The sequence below is a fragment of the Choloepus didactylus genome, chromosome 10, assembly GCF_015220235.1.
Source record: "Choloepus didactylus isolate mChoDid1 chromosome 10, mChoDid1.pri, whole genome shotgun sequence".
In the NCBI taxonomy this organism is placed as follows: Eukaryota; Metazoa; Chordata; class Mammalia; order Pilosa; family Megalonychidae; genus Choloepus; species Choloepus didactylus.
This window is the reverse complement of record NC_051316.1, coordinates 49,217,795-49,238,480: the sequence shown is the minus strand read 5'-3', so window position 1 is coordinate 49,238,480 and position 20,686 is coordinate 49,217,795.

The following is a 20,686-nucleotide window of genomic DNA, read 5'->3' as shown; positions in this document are numbered from 1 at the left end:
TAAGTTCTGTTCTAAAAGTAAATTGTTTATACAGACAAGAAGAAAGTTGGTCTTATTATGCAGCAGAGAAAGATTTAGGATTGTATTTCTAATAGGTTTTCAGTCTTTTCCTTTTATTCCCCTCCAGTTACCAAAAAAACTTTTATAACTCACGTTGTAAGTAGATCTTGTGAAAAGCCAACACCATACCAAATTCAACTCATTTAATTAATAATGTGTAAAGATTGTCAGGAAAGCATGGAAAACGGCAAACCTCAGATAATATGAAAGCCTCACTTAAGTGGGTAGTTGTTTGCTTTCCTTTTCAAACATCCTGCCCATCTGAGTGAAAGAAAGTGTTAGTACAAGTATTTAAATCAATCAAAAAACGAGAATAGTTAGCCTTATTGCTCTTCACTATTTCCCAGACTATGTGTTTTGTCTGCTAGTTGTCAGGACCACACTAGAGAGTGTTATTATCTCCCTTTTACATGTGAGGAAACTGAGGAACTGAGATGTAAGTAACTTGCATAGGTCACACGGCTGCAAGCAGTATCTTTTGACCTAGTAATCCCATGACTGGAAGAAAATAACCCAAAAGAAAGAAAAAGCAGTATGCACAAATATATTAACAGCTTCGAGATGTTAAATAACTTCCCAGGGATCATTCAACTAGTTAGTGGAAGAACCAGCCTTTATGAGTGCCACGGACAGAACTGCAAAGCTCTACTATCTGCTCCCAGCTATGGGGTTCATAAAGATAGACGTGACCCTGTACCTCCAGGAGCCTGCAGTATAGCAAAAGGGATCAAATTTACACCAGGAAGCAATTAAAGGACAAATATAGGATGAAAAGAGTAGTAGATACCTCAGCATGGTTGAGCTGGCGTATTCAGAGACATGTCCTGGAGGCACAGACTTGAGCCAAATGCTGATGGTAAAGGGGCTTTGGGAGACAGCGAGGAAGGCACAGCACTGATGAATAATAATAGCTATCCTTTATTGGACAGTTACTATATGACAAACAGGTTTCTAATCATTCCGTGTGTCAACTAATTTAATCTCTTTGCTCACAGATATACCATATCTGGGTGTTTAATGTCACCAGCTCAAAGAACCAGCTTTAAACTTAAAGATAAAACCATAGGAAAGAAACTGTTCCTATATTATAGCTCATAAATGACTTCCAATGGAAAATATTTGCTTATTAATTCCCCAGTTTTCCCCTTTTTGGAGACGGCATCGGAGTGAGGAGAAGGAAGAAAGACAAAATGTGCTCCCATTTTCCAGCCTCAACTCAATTAGCCTTGCAAAATCCTACCCCCCATTTGCCTCGTTCACTGAATATCTTCCCTGTGATTTTTTACAACAGCCATGTTCACCCATACATTCAAATTCATACAGATTTTTGAAATTCTGAGTTTTGCAATCAAGGGATATGAGAATATTTTTGCCATTAAGATAGGGTCCTCATTGGCATTGCTCCCTGGTATGCTCAATAGATGCTTAAAAAGTAAATACATTCTTTATAGAGCTTAATATAGTCCTATTATTCCACTTTATTATTAAGGATCCACAAACTTATCTATTTGTTGTTATTTGATCTATTAAATAAGATATGTTAAAGTCTTCTTCAAAGACCATGATCTAAGCAGTATCTCCTTGTGTTTCCAACTTTGTTTCTTCAACTAGTTTTAGCCTTTGTTATTTGGTACATAATGATCCATGACTATTAAATCTACATTGTGGATTACACAATATATTTTATGGATACAAAATAATCCTATTTGTCAAGTTTTTGCTTGATACAGTTTTTGCCTATCTTTTGGGACATGGTGTTAAACCTACCTTGTGGATTATACAGTTATGGATATAAAATAACTCTTTTGCCAAGTGTGAATATTAGTTTGATACTCAGAATTTGCATTTGACTGCAAACCTATATAATAATGACTTAACTCAGCAGAGGCGTACATCTCTCATAATGAGAAGTCCAGATATAGGTGGTGGCTGGCTTTAGTTCTGTGGATCAAGGGTGTCAAGGTCCAGGTCTCTGGAACTTTTTTGACCTTTCCCTCGTGGTCACAAGACAGCTGTTGCAGCTTCAGCCATCACATCTGCATTCTAGGATAGAAGGGCAAAGGGTAAAACGGCAAGCAGAGTTAAGTGTACCCCTTTCAAGGAGCTTTCAGGAAGTTCCATCTGACAACTTCTGCTCCATCTCACTGGCCAGAACTATATCAGATGATCACCCCAACAGCAAGGAAGGATGAAAAATATTGTTTTCAATCTGGACACGTTGCTGTTCTACCCCAAAATCAGAACTCGTTAATTACAGATGAAGGGGAAATTGGACATTGGTAGCAAACTGCAGTCTGCCAATTGCTAACCCTGCTTTCTTTTTATTGAGTTTGCCCATCCTTTTGTTTTTGTTTCTGCTCCTGTTTTTAATCCTGAATCACTTACAGATAGAACACAGTTGATTTTATTTTGACTCAAAATTGTATCACGTTGTTTAACATTTTGTTTTTAGGTTTTCTTGCTATCTCATTTTTCTATCTAAGGCTATATGGATGATACTTACTGTAGTCTTTTTATCTATGGCAGTTTATAAGATTTAAAAGCTATTTTTTATTTTACTGTTCATCACCCATTAAGTATTCAAGAAAAAACTTTATTTATTATTTCCCTATATGTAAAAATTTTTAGAAATTAGCATTGCTTTTACTTCTTCTCATCCCTGCTTTGCCTATATGTCTTGGACTGCATTATGTACTCTGGGATTTTGAACCTAGCATATTGTCAAAATAACTGTTTACATTATGTATCTTCTCTTTCAAAAATTATTTTGGAAATTTATATTCTTTTACAACCATATTTTCAGTTACTTAAATGTAGTTTATTTTTAACTGGTTTCATAAAATAGTTCATGAACATCAGGAAATGCTGTTATCAGGAAATACTGTTGCTTTGTGCCATGGTCTCTGCTCATTCTTAAAATATATCAAGACATTTCTCAGACTAATGAAGTATATATTTGAGAATTTCTTGCATGAATGATATTTGGATAGTATCTGGAGATAGCCCTTCATCTGGAGAAAATATTTCCCTTGCCTTTTTTTTTGACAATATCTTGTTTGGATTTAAGTGTTTCTTCACTTTAGGAAAGTTATTTTTTTCCTACTATATCTTTAATTGTTGCTTCCATATGATTTATTTTTTTGTTCTCTTCTTCAAGAACGCATAGTATTTGATAGACCACTCATCTCTGTATTTGTTAATTTGTTCCAGTTGACCCCCAAGTCCAAGCTGTTGCTGAACTAACGCTTTCAGTTCTATTCCCCCGTGTTAGGACCAGACCAGCCCAACCACACTGCCAGCTTTGTTTTCTGGGATGATACACATCCCAGAAAACAAGGTGTACAAGTAGTTATCTTAGGAGATCATTGAAGGGAAGACTGCTCTCCCCTGTCACATTAAATGACTCTGTGCTCAGAGCTATCCATCATGAGCTGGGTATTGTCATAACCGCCAAGGAATATGGTTGAGCAGGCAATGACCAAATTTATTGTATAATGTAAACAATATATGCAGGATTGAACTCAAGCAAGTCCATAGTTAATTACATGGACAGGGAACCCAGAATCCCACACCGCCTACCTCTGTTGCCCTTACATCTCTCCCTCAATTGCAATCTCTCCTTTCCCTGTGGTTTCACTGGACTTGGCATCTTCTTGTCCTAAGTATTCATTCATCTTCTTTGGAATTCAATTTGTCCAATCAAGCTTGGGAATTTCCACAGCTCTTGATTTTGAAATGGACTTTAGCTATACATAGGGCTGCAGAAACATTTGGCTACTTCAGATGCTCTTTAAGCATCTCATCAGGGTTCAGCAAGCCATGAAGACAACAGATATGTCTCAGCTTTCTTCCTTTCATGACTGCCATGGGAAAAGCTGCCAGCAAATCCAATTGATCTCTGCTGGTCTAAAAGAACTAGTTTGAAAAAGGTTTTCTGAAAAGTTTCCAAATATCTCATTATCTTCTTTTTCTAAAGCTGAGAAGGAATTTATGCTTATGGAGAATGCTTATACCCACCTATAGCTACCAGGCATTATACTGTATGTTTTACATTGAATCCTAAAAACCCTCTAGTATAGATAATACTAGGCCTGTTTTACAAATGAGAAACCCTAAAGTCACAAAGCTAGTAAACGATGGAGTGAGGATTTTAAGTCTGAGCATGGAACCCCTTGCTTAATCACAATATTTAATGACTTGTCAGCTGCTGGGGAGTCCTTGCCCCAATTGAAACCCCCAATACCGAGAGTCTCCCATCCTCAACACAGTTTCCATCCCAGATCCCTGAAGAAGGCAGAGCGGGGCCTTGGCGGCGGAGGGGGGGGGGGGCGGCAGGGACTTAAAATGCCCTGTCTTGTCATGTACCATCAATAAAGTACATTCTACCCAGTGGCAAAAAAATTACAGAGGCAGATAGTCCACAATCGTCAAAGAAAATGCCTTCTCCTACTTTGTTGTGCGACCATCCTCAATGCATGGCTTCCACCTCCCTGTCCAAAATAGAGACCTTGATATTTGTATGCTCCTCTCCAAAGAAAGATTGACCAAGGACAATTCTCTAGAGAAGGAAACAACTATGAGCCATTAGCAGCCAACCCTCTCAGCAGCTAGGAAGGGCATAGAAGTTTCAGCCCAGTAAAGAGGATCTGGAAGGGCATCAACAGTGTCCACTACATGGCCCAACCAACAAATCCACATTATAACCAGAAAAAAAAAAAAAAAAAAAAAAAGAGAAAAGGAGGTTCTTATTGTCTTTAAGAACATTTCCCAGTGGTCTACATACATTCCTTTGACCAGAAATTAGTCACATGGCCACAAGCACAAGGGAAATTGGAAAATATAGACTTTATTACGGATGGCCATATGCCCAGCCATAAATTGGTGGGTCTGTTATTGAAGATATTGGAGACAACTAGCAGTCTATATCCATGTTGCCAATTTGATCCTCCCATGACAAGGTGTTTGCACTTGCTTTGGGCTTCTAGCCATTACAGGAACCTTCCCACTGATCTGGAAATGACCTTGAGAACCTCCCTGTGCGGTGTGATCAATGTCTGATCTCCACCTGCCTGGGGCACTCTCACACTATAACTTACAGTCTTGACATCACGGTGCTCAAGAGCCACAGGACTCCTCTGTTGCCTCCTTAGGATTCCCTCCTTACCTGCTGGTTTCTAGGTCTCTGCAACATATCTCTTCCTCAGGTGACTGATACAAAATATAGCATTACTTCTGGGGAGAAACTGCTCCCCACACATACATTAATGTAGTTTTACACTTACTTGCTAACATCTACTACAATTTTGTACAATTTAATAGAAATTATAATTTAATAAAAGTTCACACTTAAAATAATCAGAAATTGGTTTTCTTGCAGATGCAGATAGCAGCAATTGTAAGGTCGCCCTGTGAGTGGAGAATACTTTCTTTTTTTTAATTCCATGATTAAGAATTGATTGCAACACCAGATACACAGTTAAAGGGGGGAGGGGGATTCTGCATCAGATTTGTCAATTAGGAGACAAATTATACAAAGTTATGAAGCCCTAATGAGAAAACTGGTTAAGGACATGAACAAAAGTAGAAACACAAATGGGCAATAAATCTATGAAGAAATGTTCAACTTCATTAATCATCTTAGAATACAAATTAAAGTAACGATGAGACATTTTTTATGTATCTTTTACCTACCCAATTAGTAAAGATTAAAGAGAATTATAGAGACATGGGAAAAGAGGCACTCTCAAACTTACCTGCTTGAAGTTGAAACCCACACCTTTCATGAAGCCAATATGAGAAAATAATCAAAAATACTTTTAAAATATGCTTTGACCCTAGGAAAATCAACCGCTGGGAATTGGACAAATGTGGAAAATGTTTGCACAAGATTGTTCATCTCAGATTTTTTACATAAAAGAAAACCTGAGTGTGCAATTTGAAAGGATTGGTTAAATATGTTACTGAACTACGAAATGGAAAACCATGGAGCCATTTGAAATTTTAGGGACAGCTATAATCACTAACACAGAAAGATAGTTATGTTACATTTTAGTTTAGAAAAAAAATGTAGGTTATAAAACAGTACATGCTCTTTATACAATACCATTTTTGTGAAATGTTTATAAGTACACATTTCATTTTTATATTTGCAGTGTAAACAATCTGAGAGGATATGTTACCAAAATGTTACCTGTGATTTTCTCTGGGACACAGGATTTCTGATTATTTTATTGGTTATTTTTTCTATTTGCACAGCTGTGTATTCTAAATTTTTCCCAAAGAGTTCATATTACTTGAGAAATTACTTTTATTTTGGACATAAGATATCTAAAAGAATATGGAACTGAGTATTTACCAATTCTTTAGAGAGGAAATTACTTTCTAAGTGATAGAAGACACAAAGGAAAAGATTGGCTGATTGGTTACCAAAATGACAATTTTGTATATCAAAATAAAATAAAATAAAAGACTAGCAGTCTGAGAAAAAACACCATACCAAAATCTACAACACTATCAGAAACATACTACTTTAAAAGTAAAATAGGAAAAGAACATGAAATACATCAACAGATAATTCACAGAAGGAAAAGCAAAAGGAACACATATAAATATCAATTTCATTATCAATTTATTAAATAAAATTAGAATACAGCTTATTAAATGTATAATGATTATGTTGAGGATTGTGTAAGGCTGACTGTATTGTACAATGTTTGTGGCCCCGTAAATTGGTGAAATACTTTGGGAAGCCTATTGGAATATCATCAGAAGTCAGGAAACTGATTAGCCTTTGACCTAGTAATGTCCTAGGAAAACAATTAAAGAAAAAGCTACTAGCAGGAATACATTTATGGTTGTATTTTTATAATAGCAAGTTAGAGGAAATAATCTTAAGTGTCAAAAATCAGGGAACGCTTACATAAATTGTTGGAAAACTATTCAATGGAATAGAATGCAACCATTAAAATTAAGCACATGATGATTATGTAATAGCATAGAAAAATTCTTATGTTATGTGCCCAAAACAGGGTACTAAATTGCCTAATATTTTCAGTGTGAAAATACAGACTGAAATGAAATACGTATATACATTCAGACAATTAACAATTTTTTATTGCCTGTTGTCTCCATTGTCAATCCTCTCTTTTAAGGAATACGTATTTTTAATAATGTACTTTAAGTGAGGACTATGAAAACCATGGAGCAACACTGAAAATTACAATGTGATGTTTTCTGAAGCATGTGTATTCAACTGTATGTATATGTTGATTACAACAACAGTACATTTTTAAGAAAACTGTAAGTCTACTATCATAATGAATTTATGGGATTTTTATCTCATCTAATATTCAAAATTGTCTAATTTGCTAAATATAATTTATTTAGAACTAAAAAAATAGACCTGGAACAGCATGACAATATATCAATAAACATACCATTTTAGCCAAAAAATAGAAGTTTGTGAAATGTAAAGAGTAATATAGAGGCCTTATATCTAGATTTACCATCTTTTTTTCTCCTTGTGTTCAAAGCTACAAATCATTAACCAATGTTTAGTTTTCCTAACAATTAGAAAGTATTTTGGCAATGATTTTGACAAGAACATAGGAGAGACAAACAGACAGACATTCATGTTTTGCAAACCAATTTCTGATTGGCATTAAGTAGCTTGAACTCCTGGCATGAGGAAATTATAGTAGGCATGACACCACTTTCCCATTTCTTAGTATTTCATAATGTTTTCTATGATCAGTCTTCTACAACCTGGCCTGAATCCCAGAAAAGAAAATCACAAACTTTCTACTCTTTCATTGGCCTGCAATCTACCTAATGAAAGAGAAAAGAAGACCTTGAGTCCTGTTCTCTTCTCTTAGCAAATATTGCCCACGTGCCAACTGTTTGCATATAGCTTCAGAAAGTTCCCATCCTCCATACAGTGTCGTTGCATCCTTTGAGATGACAAGAAAGCATTTGTCATGACAGCTTGGCCTCCAGACTCCCAGCTGGGAGCCATACTTTGCATTTATGGAGAAGAACAGGAAAGACTCAGAAACACTGACTTCAAGCAACTCTTATTGTGCTATTCTCTGTTTAGTATCAGTTTTCAAGATGCATTTGAGGCAAACTGGAAACCAAACAGCAAAAGAGAAGGCTGGCTGCCTTCAGGCTTAAATAGCCATGACTTACACAACCCTGCTGCACAATGACCATAATCTCTTCCATAAAGCCTTCAGCATGTTTTCAGCTGCTTAGTAAAATTTAGTCCCACCTGCTGACCTCACCTCTTGAGGGTTATTTAAGTGCTCAGGTATTTTTCCAAGCAGACTGGTGGCATCTCTACAGTTCTCCAGCCCAGCCATTCTCAATATTTTCTTAACAGTGACACAGAAGACCAATGATATTTTGCTCCTGGGCAAAGTCAGACTTGCTGAAACTCATTCCCTCCAAGAATATTTGGCAGAGAAGTCAAATGCTAACCTAATTTCCAATCATAACGATGCACAGTACATCTAACTGAAAAACTACCCTTTCCTCTCCCACTCAGGAAGGCATTTCAGAATATCAGTGCGCAAGGGATATATCATAGAGGAAAGTTTCAAGTCACTGAACTGTGTTCAAAATTCAAATTATTAGTAAACAATCACTGTCATTATCAGTAATAAAATTATACACAGTTCAGAGGTGCACTCTAGGTGGGCCTTACTGCCTTGACCGTGCAGCAGCTCAGGATCATTTTGACTTCCAAAGACATCACTGTGAAACATAAACTGCCTCTATGCTTGCTATGAGAGTGCTGAAGGAAGGTTTAGCCCTTTGTGGCTTCATTTTCATTACTTCACAATGCAGAATCAAACCCATGGTTTTCCTCCTCTTTGTCAAGAGCTATATCCATCATATGTTATAAAAGAGCCAACCCCAGCAGAAAAGGTTCAGTGATGACACCATGCCAGCCTGCTGCCAGCAGTAATTCAAGATCCAAGCAGCAAAAGGGCGCTGTGCTTTGCTCCCTCACATTCCCCAGATGTTATCTGTTGCCCGTTGTATCTCTTTCCCACACCATATCAAATCCTGCCAACTGTGATTTGTGGTTATATTTATTTGAAAGTATATCACCCATGCAAAAAAAAAAATATATATATATAATATGCATATGTACAGTTTGAAAAATAATTTTTAAAATGGATACCCACATACACTTGGCTTAAGATGTAGAACATTACCCAGAATTTGGAAGCCCTCTCCCAATTATAGCCCCTCACCCCACCATCACCTCAGCCCTCACAGAAGTAACCCCTACTTTGAATTTTGTGATAAGTGTTGCTTTATTTGTCTCTAAGATTTTCTTACCTATGACGTATGCCTAAAAATGTATTGTGTTGCTTGTGTCTATCTGGTTTTGAACTTGATATAAATGGAATCATACTATATATATATTCTTTTTTGACTTATAAAGAAGCAACATTGTGTTTCTGAGATTCATCTCTCTTGGTATTTATAACTGTAGTTACATAAATCCATTATATAAATATACCCTACTTTGTTCTCCTGAAATGTTTCCAGTTTTTGTTTGCTTACTTGGTTTAAAAAAATTCTTCGGTGAACCTTTTTGAACCTGTTTCATAGAGCACAAGAGTAAGAATTTTGCAAAGGTTTTCCTCAGGACAGGAATTGCTGGTTCATAAGGTATCTACATATTCAACTTCGTAATGAAGCACATTTCCACATGTCACGGCTTTCATGCTGAGTTACCTATTCTGTTCAACTGGTCTTTTCATCTATTCATACACCAATATCACACTGTCTTAATTACCATAGCATTGTTAAAAGTCACGGTAAGGAAAGTTGCCCCATCTTGTTCTCCAGAAGTGATTTTATTCTTTGGGAGAACAAAATTTATAAATAATAAAATTAAATTTATCCTAATAAATTGTAGAATCTGTTGACAAGTTACACTAAAATAAGGCCAATATGGATGTTAATTGTAATTGAACTAAATCTATGAATAAATATGAAGAGGACTGACATCTTTCTACTTTCCCCTGTATGAAGCATCTCTCCTATTACTTAGAACTTCTTTGATACTGTGTAATAAACTACCACAGTTTTCTTAATGAAGGGTTTGCACTTCATTTTTATTGATTCCTGTGTACTTTATAATTTTATGGCTATTGTAAAGTATAAAATTCTTGGAAATTACACTGTCTGACTTCTTTGATTGTTGATGGTGTAGCAAATTGACTTTGGTATACAGCAAGCTTGCTAAGTGCAACCACTAATTCTAATAATTTATTCAAAGACTTTAGCAGTTTTTACACAGAAAATTATTTCATCTTTAATAACAACAATTTTTATTCCTCCTTTCCAATGATAACATTTTGTCTGCCTCCCTGTTCTGGCTAGAACCTCCAGTAAAATGTTGAATAGAAGTGGATACAGCAGACATCCTTGTCTTGCTCCTGAGCTCAGAGAGAAAGCTTTCAACATCTACCATTAACTATTACTTTTGATCTAGCTTTTGTAGTTGCCTTTGACCAAGTTAGGAAACTTTCCTCTCTTATTAGTTTGCTAAGAATTTGTATCATGAATGATTCTGTTCACCAAATGAGGTTGCTAATCCTGAATTCTAAAATTAAGAAGACGTAAATTCCCAGCCATCATGGGAATTTGACCTGTGCAGACTCACCGGGTAAGGTAGTTTCCTCCACAAGATTTTGGCACAACAGCAGAGAACTCCCGTGCTCCTCAGACTGGCGCTTTCCTAAAAGAAAAGAGAGTAAGTCGAGATAAGCATGGGCAGCTATTCTTCCAAAATTTACCTATCAGATGAGTAAATTCATCTCCCCTAGCACAGAGTAAGCAAAAGGGCAGATCAAGTTCTTGCCACAAGAGGGGAAGAAACGGGTGGGGAGAAGCATTCCAAGTGTCTCCCACTTAAAGATGAGGATTTTGCACATGCAGAAGAACCTGTTTTGTAGGAAGCTCATCGGGCAATGGATGATTAACGAGGGGAATTGGGGAGAAATCCATTGTCCTACTGAATTTCTCAACAATTATTCAAAGATCGAAGAAATACAGTCATTCCCATTTCCAACCATCTTCTTAAGAGGTGAGAACAGCCGTTAAACAGGTTCTCTCCTAACTGAAGTTTGAACCAATCAGTCTGTACAAACAACCAAAAACAAAAATTTCTGTCTCTCCACTAAAGGACAAATATTATACGATTCCACTTATAAGAAATATCTTCAATAAGCAAATCCATAGAAACAGAAAGTAGATTAGAAGTTACCAGGCGCAGGGAAGAAGGGAAATGGGGAGTTATTGCTTAACAGGTAAAAAGTTCATGTTTTGAGTGATGAAAAAGTTTTGGTAATGGATGGTGGTGATGGGAGCAACACTGTAAATGTAACTAATGCCAATGAATTGTACACTTAAAAATGGTCACAGTGGCAAATTTTATGTTCTATATGTTACCACAAGTTTTTAAAAAATCTCTCTTTCTAATCTGTCCTCCATAGAGCAGTTGGCTTTCAAACTTTCTTGATGATGATCCACAATAAGAAATATATTTTACAAGATGGCCTAGCCATGCACTGCATACTCATACATTAAACCGAAACAAAAGTTGCACAACACTTACCCTTACTTCACATGAAGCACTAAAGGGCTTCTGAGTTTTACTTTCTCATCTTGACCTGTCTGCAATATATATCTCAATCTTATAAGGAGTTAGAAAGGAAGCAATGTGGAAGCATGGAAGTGTAGCCTCCCCACCAGGTTGCTCCCCTTTACTATAAACTAGCACCTATGAGAGTTGATTGCTGCACCCTTCTCTGGATAATTGCCATTGACCTACAGAAGCCATCTTGCCTGGAAACACCCAGGAAGTTACATGTCACCTCCCACCCCAGGTGCAGCCCACACCCTATGATTGAGATGGGAGTTCAAAGCTCAGCTCCGCTGCTTCATGTTGGGGCAACTCTATGGTGCATTTCTCCTCCAGAGAGCTCCCAGACAATCAGACTGAAGCTAGACTGAGCCTAGCTTCTCTCCTGCTTCCCTCGGTTGCTTACTGATTTTTCTTGGGACCATTTCTTCAATAAATCCATCTCAAGCTCTGCCTACAGCGACCCTAACCTAAGACAGGGAGCTAGAAGCCAGGAAGGGAAAAGAAGTATGCTTGAGATAGTCCAAAACCTCTTAGAAGCTCTATCCAATTTTGTTCTTTCATATGTTATCATCTCTATAGTAAAATTCTCATTATATTAAATATTTCACCCATCTACTAAAATCACTGTTAATGGAAGCGATGAGCCCAGTGCATGCACTATTGTCAACTAAACTCCTACCCTGATGATGAAGTATCCATTTTTCAGTTATTCACATAATCTATGAATTACAGTCATATGCAGCTACTTCTTGACCTTTTCATTATGCTATAATTTAATTAATTGACTGTTAAATTTTTCCCTTGTTAGTGGCCTCGCTGCCTTGTAGAGAAAAGACAAATGACCAACAAAAACTGAATACAGCAAAGGTCAGGAAAGTAGAAGTTACAGCCATGTTTCATGGAACAATCTATTAATTACAATTCTGATACATTATCCTCTTGGTGAGAATACGCAAGTAGTAGAAAATATATTTTTTCACATCCCAGTAACATCCAGTTCATTTATAGGCTAACCAAATGATAACTCAGAATGTCCTTAACAGCTTTGACAAATGCTGCCCCAGTCCTTCTTTTATGACTGAAATCCTAGGTCTCTTAAGTAATAAAGTGTTAATGGCATTACTGGCCCACCCATATGTGGTATCTTATATTTTTTAACTTTTTTTTTTAAATTTTGAGATCATTTCAAACTTACAGGACAGTTGCAAAAATAACATAAACCCCATACAGAGAACTTTAACATTCCCCTACCCCATCCCCAGATACCCAGCTCCATCAATTTTAACAATTTGCCACCTTTGCCATACCTTTCTATCTACCTACCTACCTACCTATTTTCTGAATATTTGAGAGCACACATCATACTACTTGAACACATAATACTCCCATGTACATTTCCTAGAACAAGGATATTCACTACGCATCACCTTATGTGGTTATCAAATCTAAGAAGTTTAACATTGATATAAAGCTTATATTCTATATTCCAATTTTTTTCACATGTCCCAATAATGCCCTTTTGAGCCTTTTCTCTACATTCTTAGATCCCATCCAGTAATATGCACTGCATTGAATAGTCATTACCTCTTTAGTTTCTCTTCCTTTTTTTCTAATTTGTAGAAACATATATACAACATGAATCTTCCCATCCCAACCCCTCCCAAACATACCATTCAGTGGGGTTAATCACATTCATGATATTGCAGTAACCTCACCAACATCTATTATCAGAATTTTCCCTTCACCCCAAACAGAAAACCTATACTCATTTTACATTAACTTCCACTTGCCTCTGCCCCCTACCCCTGGTAAACTGTACTCTACTTTCTGTCTCTATGAGTTGGCCTGTTCTCTGATTTCTTTCTTTGTAGTTACCATAGGGATTAAATTTAACATCCTAAATCTATAACAATCTCATGTTCTTTGATACCAATCTCATTTTCTTTAACCACCTCAGTAGCATAAATAGACTACGTTCCTATAACCCTCCATCCCCCGACTTTTATGTAGTTCTTGTCACAAATTACATATTTATACATATGAATCCAAAACAATTGATTTATCATTACATTTTATGCCTTTGCCTTTTAGATCCTGCAGGAGGTAAAAAGTGGAGTTACAAATCAAAAGTACAGTAGTACTGGTATTTGTATTTACCCATGTCATTATCTTTACTGGAAATCTTTATTTCTTCATGTGGCATCAATCTATTGTCTAGGGTCCTTTCCTTTCAACCTGCAGAACTCCCTTTAGCATCTCTTGTAGGGCTGGTCTAGTAGTGATAACATCCCTCAGGTTTTGTTTATCTGGGAACGTCTTAATCATTCCCTCATTTTTGAAAGATAGTTTTGCCAGGTATAGAATTCTTGGTTGACATTTTTTTTGCTGTCAAAGAAATCATGGAGGCAAGAAAACAGTAGGATGACTTTAAATATGTCATCCACTGTCTTCTTGCCTCCATGATTTCTAATGAGAAATCAGCACTTAATCTTATTGAGGCTCTTTTGTATGTGACATGTTGCTTCTCTCTTGAGGCTGTCAGAATTCTCTTGTTATCTTTGGCACTCTAGTTTGATTTTAGCACAGTATGGTGTGGGTCTAGTTGGATTTATCCTGTTTGGAGTTCATGGACCATCTTGGACATGTATATTCATGTCTCTTGTTAAATTGGGGAAGTTTACAGCCATTATTTCTTTGAATATTTTCTCTGCCACTTTCTCTCTCTCTCTTCCCCTCCTGGGGCTCACACAATGCGTATATTGATATGTTTGATGGTGTCCCACAAGCTACTCAGGTTCTGTTCACTTTTTTCTTCTTTCTGATCCTCATACTGATTGATTTCAATTGTTTTATTTTCAGAGTTCTCTGATTCCTTCTTCTGCCAGCTCCAATCTGCTGTTGAAACCCTCTAGAGAATACTTAATTTCTGTTACTATGGTCTTCAGCTCTGTTTTGGTTTCTTTTCATAATTTCCATCTATCTATTTTTATTCTATATGTGTTCATCTATCATTTTCCTGCTTTACTTTACTTCTTTGTCCATGTTTTCCTTTAGCTCTTTGAGCATATTTAAGAACTTTTTTTTTAAGTCTTTGTCTGGAAAGTCCCAGGTCTGATCCCCCTCCTTGATGGTTTCTAATACTTTGATCTTCTCCTTTGCCTGGGCCATCACTTTCTGTTTCTTGGTATATTTGGTAAAGTTTTCTTGAAATCTGGATATTTTGATATTTTTGTGTGTTATCCTGGAATTTGGACTCTGAAGTGTCTGTCCCTTAAGCTTGTATCCAACTAGTATTATGACTTTCCTTGAATGCCAGGATCTAACAAAAAAAAAAGAGAGAGAGATTGAAAGAAAACATTTTTTTCCAGTCTTTGCAGATTGACCTGTGCTGGGGCTCTCCTTCAGGGCTTATCTATACAATGAGTTTAGAGAATGCTCCAGGCCAAAGGCTAGGGGCCTCCTTAATCCTTTCTGTTCATGTTTCTTGGTTGGACATAACATGGGACCCTAGGATTTCCCCAGTTTTCACAGATACAAATGTCCTCTCTTCCCTAGGAAACAGTTTCCTTACTGTCCTGGGTACTACACTAAATATCCTACAGCCAGCAATCCCTTGCCCCAGGCAGCCACCTGACTACTCTCCTTCAACATTCTGTAGAAGCACTCTGTAAAGTGCCTTCTACATGTAGGGCAAATTCTGGGACAGGGAGTCCCTCAGGCCACCACCAGACAGATTGGAGCAGACATACATGCTCCAAGATTGTACACAAGGATTACTATGCTCCCTCAAGAACCTGGACAAGGAACCCAAACTGGAAGCATGGGCCAGCTCTGCTCCAAGCCAGGGAGGGACTGGGGAGGAGCCAGCCAGAGTGCCACAAGATCCTATCACTTTTATGGGGCCTTTTACTGGATTCAGTGTGTGTCCTGTTACTATAGTCCTTTAACTGTTTTCTGGAGCTTTTACAAAGATGTTTTCTGCCAGTTCTTACAGGTTGTTCAAAGCTTTTGTGAGGGACAGACACCTAAAGCATCTCACTCCACCATCGTGATCCAGGCAGGCACTCTACCTGTCTCCCCTCAAGTTACCTTTTTTTAAAATATTTTATCACAAGGAATCATGCCACCAATGGGTATATGAAGTGTACCTTCACTCCCTTAAAATTTATCAGAATGCAGAAAGTGAAAAGTCATTTTCTCCCTCATATAAACAGTGAAAGGTAGTGAGTGGTTAAGAGTGTGAAGTTCAGAGAAAAACTATCCTGGGTTCAAATTCCATCTTTGCCACTTATTGATCAGATGAACTAGGCAAATTATTTAATCTCTCTGAGCCTTACTGACTTCATCCATTCAGAGTTAGACATGAAATTTTTATTTTAGGGAAGATTGATTCTCATACATATAAGAACTTAGTATAATATCTAGCACACAGTGAGTGCTCAATAAATATTATCTGTTACTGTCGAAGGTATTTAGAGTTAAATTTAATTCAATCCCATTTTATAGGTCAGAAAGTTGAAAGACAGACACTCAAGAAGCCCCCAAACCATGGCATCGCCCACTCCAAGCTCTCACTCATGTGAATACAGCTGGAGGCTGGAGGCTGCCAGTTCCCTTGTAGGGAAACCCCCACTGCAATGTGGAGCATGGAAGGCCTTATCTGAGTCTGTCCTGTTCACTGATTATCTTGCTATGTTTCCGTCAAAGAGAACAACCATATTGTTGCTCCATGTCTGAACCAGTCCATAATATGGTAAATGCATCATGACTTTGTTAACAATAAAAAACAAATTGGGTTATTGGGAGATGGAAGAAGATGGCAGCATAGAGAGGAGTGGAAGCTAGTCAGTCCCCCTGGAACAACTAATAAACAACCAGGAACAAGTAGTACATAATCTGGAATAACTGTGGGGGGGGGGCAGGGACAAACATGACCGTCCACACATCATACAACAACCTGAATTGGGAAGAATGCCTGAGATCACAGCATAATATCTATAAGCAAAAACTGGATCCAAGCCAGGAGCCTCCTCCCCCCACGGCCTGAACTGCAAAGCATCATATCACTAGAAAGCAGCACTCTCCCAAACTGCAAAGCCTCACTGTGCTAGAGAGCAGCACTCTCTGAGCACTCTCTGAGCAAGCAAATATAGCTCAGCTGAGCTCCAACTGGGGTTTTAATTAGCAAACGTGGACTGCTCAATACAAGCTATGAATCCCCAACAGGTAGAAAGAGGCTTTTGGTGATGACTGACCCTTGGAGAGCTGGAGGACCTCTCTGGGAGGGAGAGGGAGCCCAGAAGACTGGGTGCTGTCTCTGGCCAACAGGTGAAACTGAGGGGAGCCACAGACTGACCCTGAAGGGGGTCTTTCTGTCCCTTTTTCAGCTCAGTGGAGAAAGCCTCAGCCATTTTCAATTCCCAGTGCTCAGACTCAGACAAGGGTGGAGATAGCACAGGCAGAGACTATTCAGATGCAAATGACTTCTCCCCAAGGGGCATATCATCCCTAAGAGGAAAGGGGTGGTGCCAAGGTCTACTACCTGCTTTCCATTCAGAACAAGACCCCAGAGCCTGGAGGAAAACAGCCATGGGCCACACCTCCTTACACCTGTTGGGAGTGACAGGCCGACAGGTGCCACCTGCTGGGCAGAAAAGCACAGTGACTTGAGGCATCACAGGGTGTACCAGTCTTCTAAGACACAACCTCAAGGAGACCTGAAACTATTGCCTCCTTCCAAGACCTGAGTCTGTTCTGGTCTAGGAAAACCTGACTGGGGTAACCAAGGAGGCCAGATGCCTAGACAACAGAAAACTACAACCTACACTAGGAAGGGTGAAGTTATGGCCCAGTCAAAGGAACAAACCTGAACTTCAACTGAGATACAGGAATTGAAATAACTAGTGCTGGATCAATTCAGAAAGTTTAGGGAAGATATGGCAAAAGAGATGAAGCGTATAACGAAAACACTAGGCGTATATAAGGTAGAAATTGAAAGTTCAAAAAAACAACTGACAGAATCTAAGGAAATGAAAGGCACAACACATGAGATGAAGGACACAATGGAGACATACAATAGCAGATCTCAAGAGGAAGAAGAAAATGCTCAGGAACTGGAGAACAAGGCACTTGAAAGCCTGCACACAAAAGAACAGATAGAGTAAAGAATGGAAAAATATGAGCAACGTCTCTGGGAACTTAAGGCCAAAATGAAAAGTAAGAATGTACATGTCACTGGTGTCCCAGGGGGAGAAGAGAAGGGAGAAGGGGCAGAAGCAATAACAGAGGAAATAATCAATGAAAATTTCCCATCTCTTATGAAAGACATAAAATTATGGATCCAAGAAGTACAGTGTACCACAAACAGAATAGATCCAAATAGGCCTACACCAAGACACTTAATAATCAGATTATCAAACATCAAAGATAAAAAGAGAATCCTGAAAGCAGCAAGAAAAAAGTGATCTATCACATACAAAGGAAGCTTGATAAGACTATGTGCGGATTTCTCAATAGAAACCATGGAGGCAAGAAGGAAGTGGGGTGATATATTTAAGATACTAAAAGAGAAAAACCATCAACCAAGAATCCTATATCTGGCAAAACTGTCCTTCAAATATGAGGGAGAGCTTAAAATATTCTCTGACAAACAGACAATGACAGAGTTGTAAACAAGATACCTGCTCTACAGGAGACAGTAAAGTAAGCACTGCAGACAGAAAGGAAAAGACAGGAGTGAGAGGTTTGGAACAGAATTTTGGGAGATAGTAGCACAGCAATGTAAGTACACTGAACAAAGATGACTGTGAGTATGGTTGAAGGAGGAAGGTTAGGAGCATGTAGGACACCAGAAGGAAAGAGGAAAGATAGAGACTGGGACAGTATAACCCAGTGAAACCTAGAGTGCTCAACGATTGTGATAAAAGGTACAAATATGTTTTTACATGAGGTAGAACAAATGAATGTCAATATTACAAGGTGTTAAAAATGGGGTGGGATTGGGGAGAAAATACAATCAATGCAAACTAGAGACTATAGTTAACAGAAACATTGTATTATGCTTCCTTTAATATAACATAGGCAATATACCAAAGCTAAATGCATATGGGGGGACATAGGGGAAGGGTATGGAACTCTCAGCATTGGTGGTGATGTCTGACTCTTTATTCTACTTTAGTTTAATGCTATCTTTCCTTTTGTTGCTTCCCAGCTGTCATGTTGTTTTTTTTTTCCTCTCTCTCTCTCTTTTTATTTTTTTCCTGTCTCTCTACCTTTGACTCTTCCTCCTCCTTTGTGGAAGAAATGGAGATGTCCTCATACAGATATGGTGATGGTGGTGAATACATAAATATGTGACTATACAGGGAACCATCATTTGTTTATTTAGGACGGAATGTATGGTGTGTGAACAAAACCATCTTTAAAAAATGGGTGGATGAAGAAAGCTTGAGGGCACTATATTGAGTTAAATAAGACAGACATATAAGGACAAATATTGCAGGATCTCAGTGATGTGAACTAATTATAATATGTAAACTAACAGACATGAAATGTAAGTTATCAGGGTATAGAACAAGGCTAAAGAATGGGGAGCAGTTGCTTATTATGAGCAGAATGTTCAATGAGGGTGAACTTAAACATTTGGAAATGGACAGAGGTGATGGTAGCACGTTGTGAGAATAACTAACAGTGCTGAATGGTGTGTGAAGGTGGTGAAAAGGGTAAGCTCAGAGTCATGTATGCAACCAGAAGGAAAGCTGGAGGTTAAAAGGTGGGAATGTATAAAACAGTGAATCTTGTGGTGGACAATGTCTGTGATTAACTGTACAAATATTAGAAATCTCTCTCATGAATTAGAACAAATGTATGACACTATAACTAGAAGTTAATAATAGAGGACACACAGGAAAAAAATATATGCCTATTGCAAACTATATACTACAGTTAGTAGTATTTTAACATTCTCTCATCAACAGTAACAAATGTACTATACCAAAACTATGAATCAATAATGGAGGGGGTATGGTTAGGGGTATGGGTGGATTTGAGTTTCCTTTTTTGCGTGTGTCTTTATTTCTTTTCTGGAGTAATGAAAATGTTCTAAAAATTGAAAAAAATTAACTGTGGTGATGGATGCACAGCTGTGTGATGGTACCATCTGCAATTGACTGTACACTTAGGATCTTTGGAAATTGTATGGTATGTGAACAATCGCAATAAAAAAAATCAAACAAAAACAAAAAAACAAATTGATCAACATGACAAGAATAATTAAGCCAGGAACTTCGTAGAAAATGAATATCTAAAATCACTTGTTTTTCAGAATTTAAGATGTTTTCCCTATGCTTTGTTCTTTACTTCTAATTCATTTTAAGCCAATTATTCCTGCTCTGTATTTGCAACAGCCAAAAAACTATATATTGGTTATAATCTAATCATCCATGGTCATGTGCTGCTTATTATCACTATTACCCTTTTCTCTTTATTTCTCCTCTGCTCTGTCCCGGAGACTGTTCTTATTGGTTTGTATCACTGGGTTCCCTGCCCTCTAGCTCTGGTTGGGTTTGGCTAAAGACAGGCACTAGTGGAAAACCAGAAAGGGGGAAGGAGAACAAGGTCAGGGTATTTATTCCCTCAACTGAAGACCACAACTCATGAAAGACATCCTGGACATACAGCTTGCTCTGTCTCTGGGTTCCAATCCGTTCGCTCCTCTCACCCATTCAGGCCTAGGGATGGTGCTGGCTCCCCATTTTTATTATCCTCTGGGTGCTGCACTACTCTGTGTTGCTTCTCCTAGATTTTGCCTGCACTTTTGTAAATAGATTATTTATTAATCTCATATTCTCCAATTTGAGGGCTCCATTTGTTTTTGCTCTGGGACTGTTGACACATTTAATGGACATCAATAGAGGGTATAATTTAATCTTCATCTGGGGAATTCAATTTAATTATACC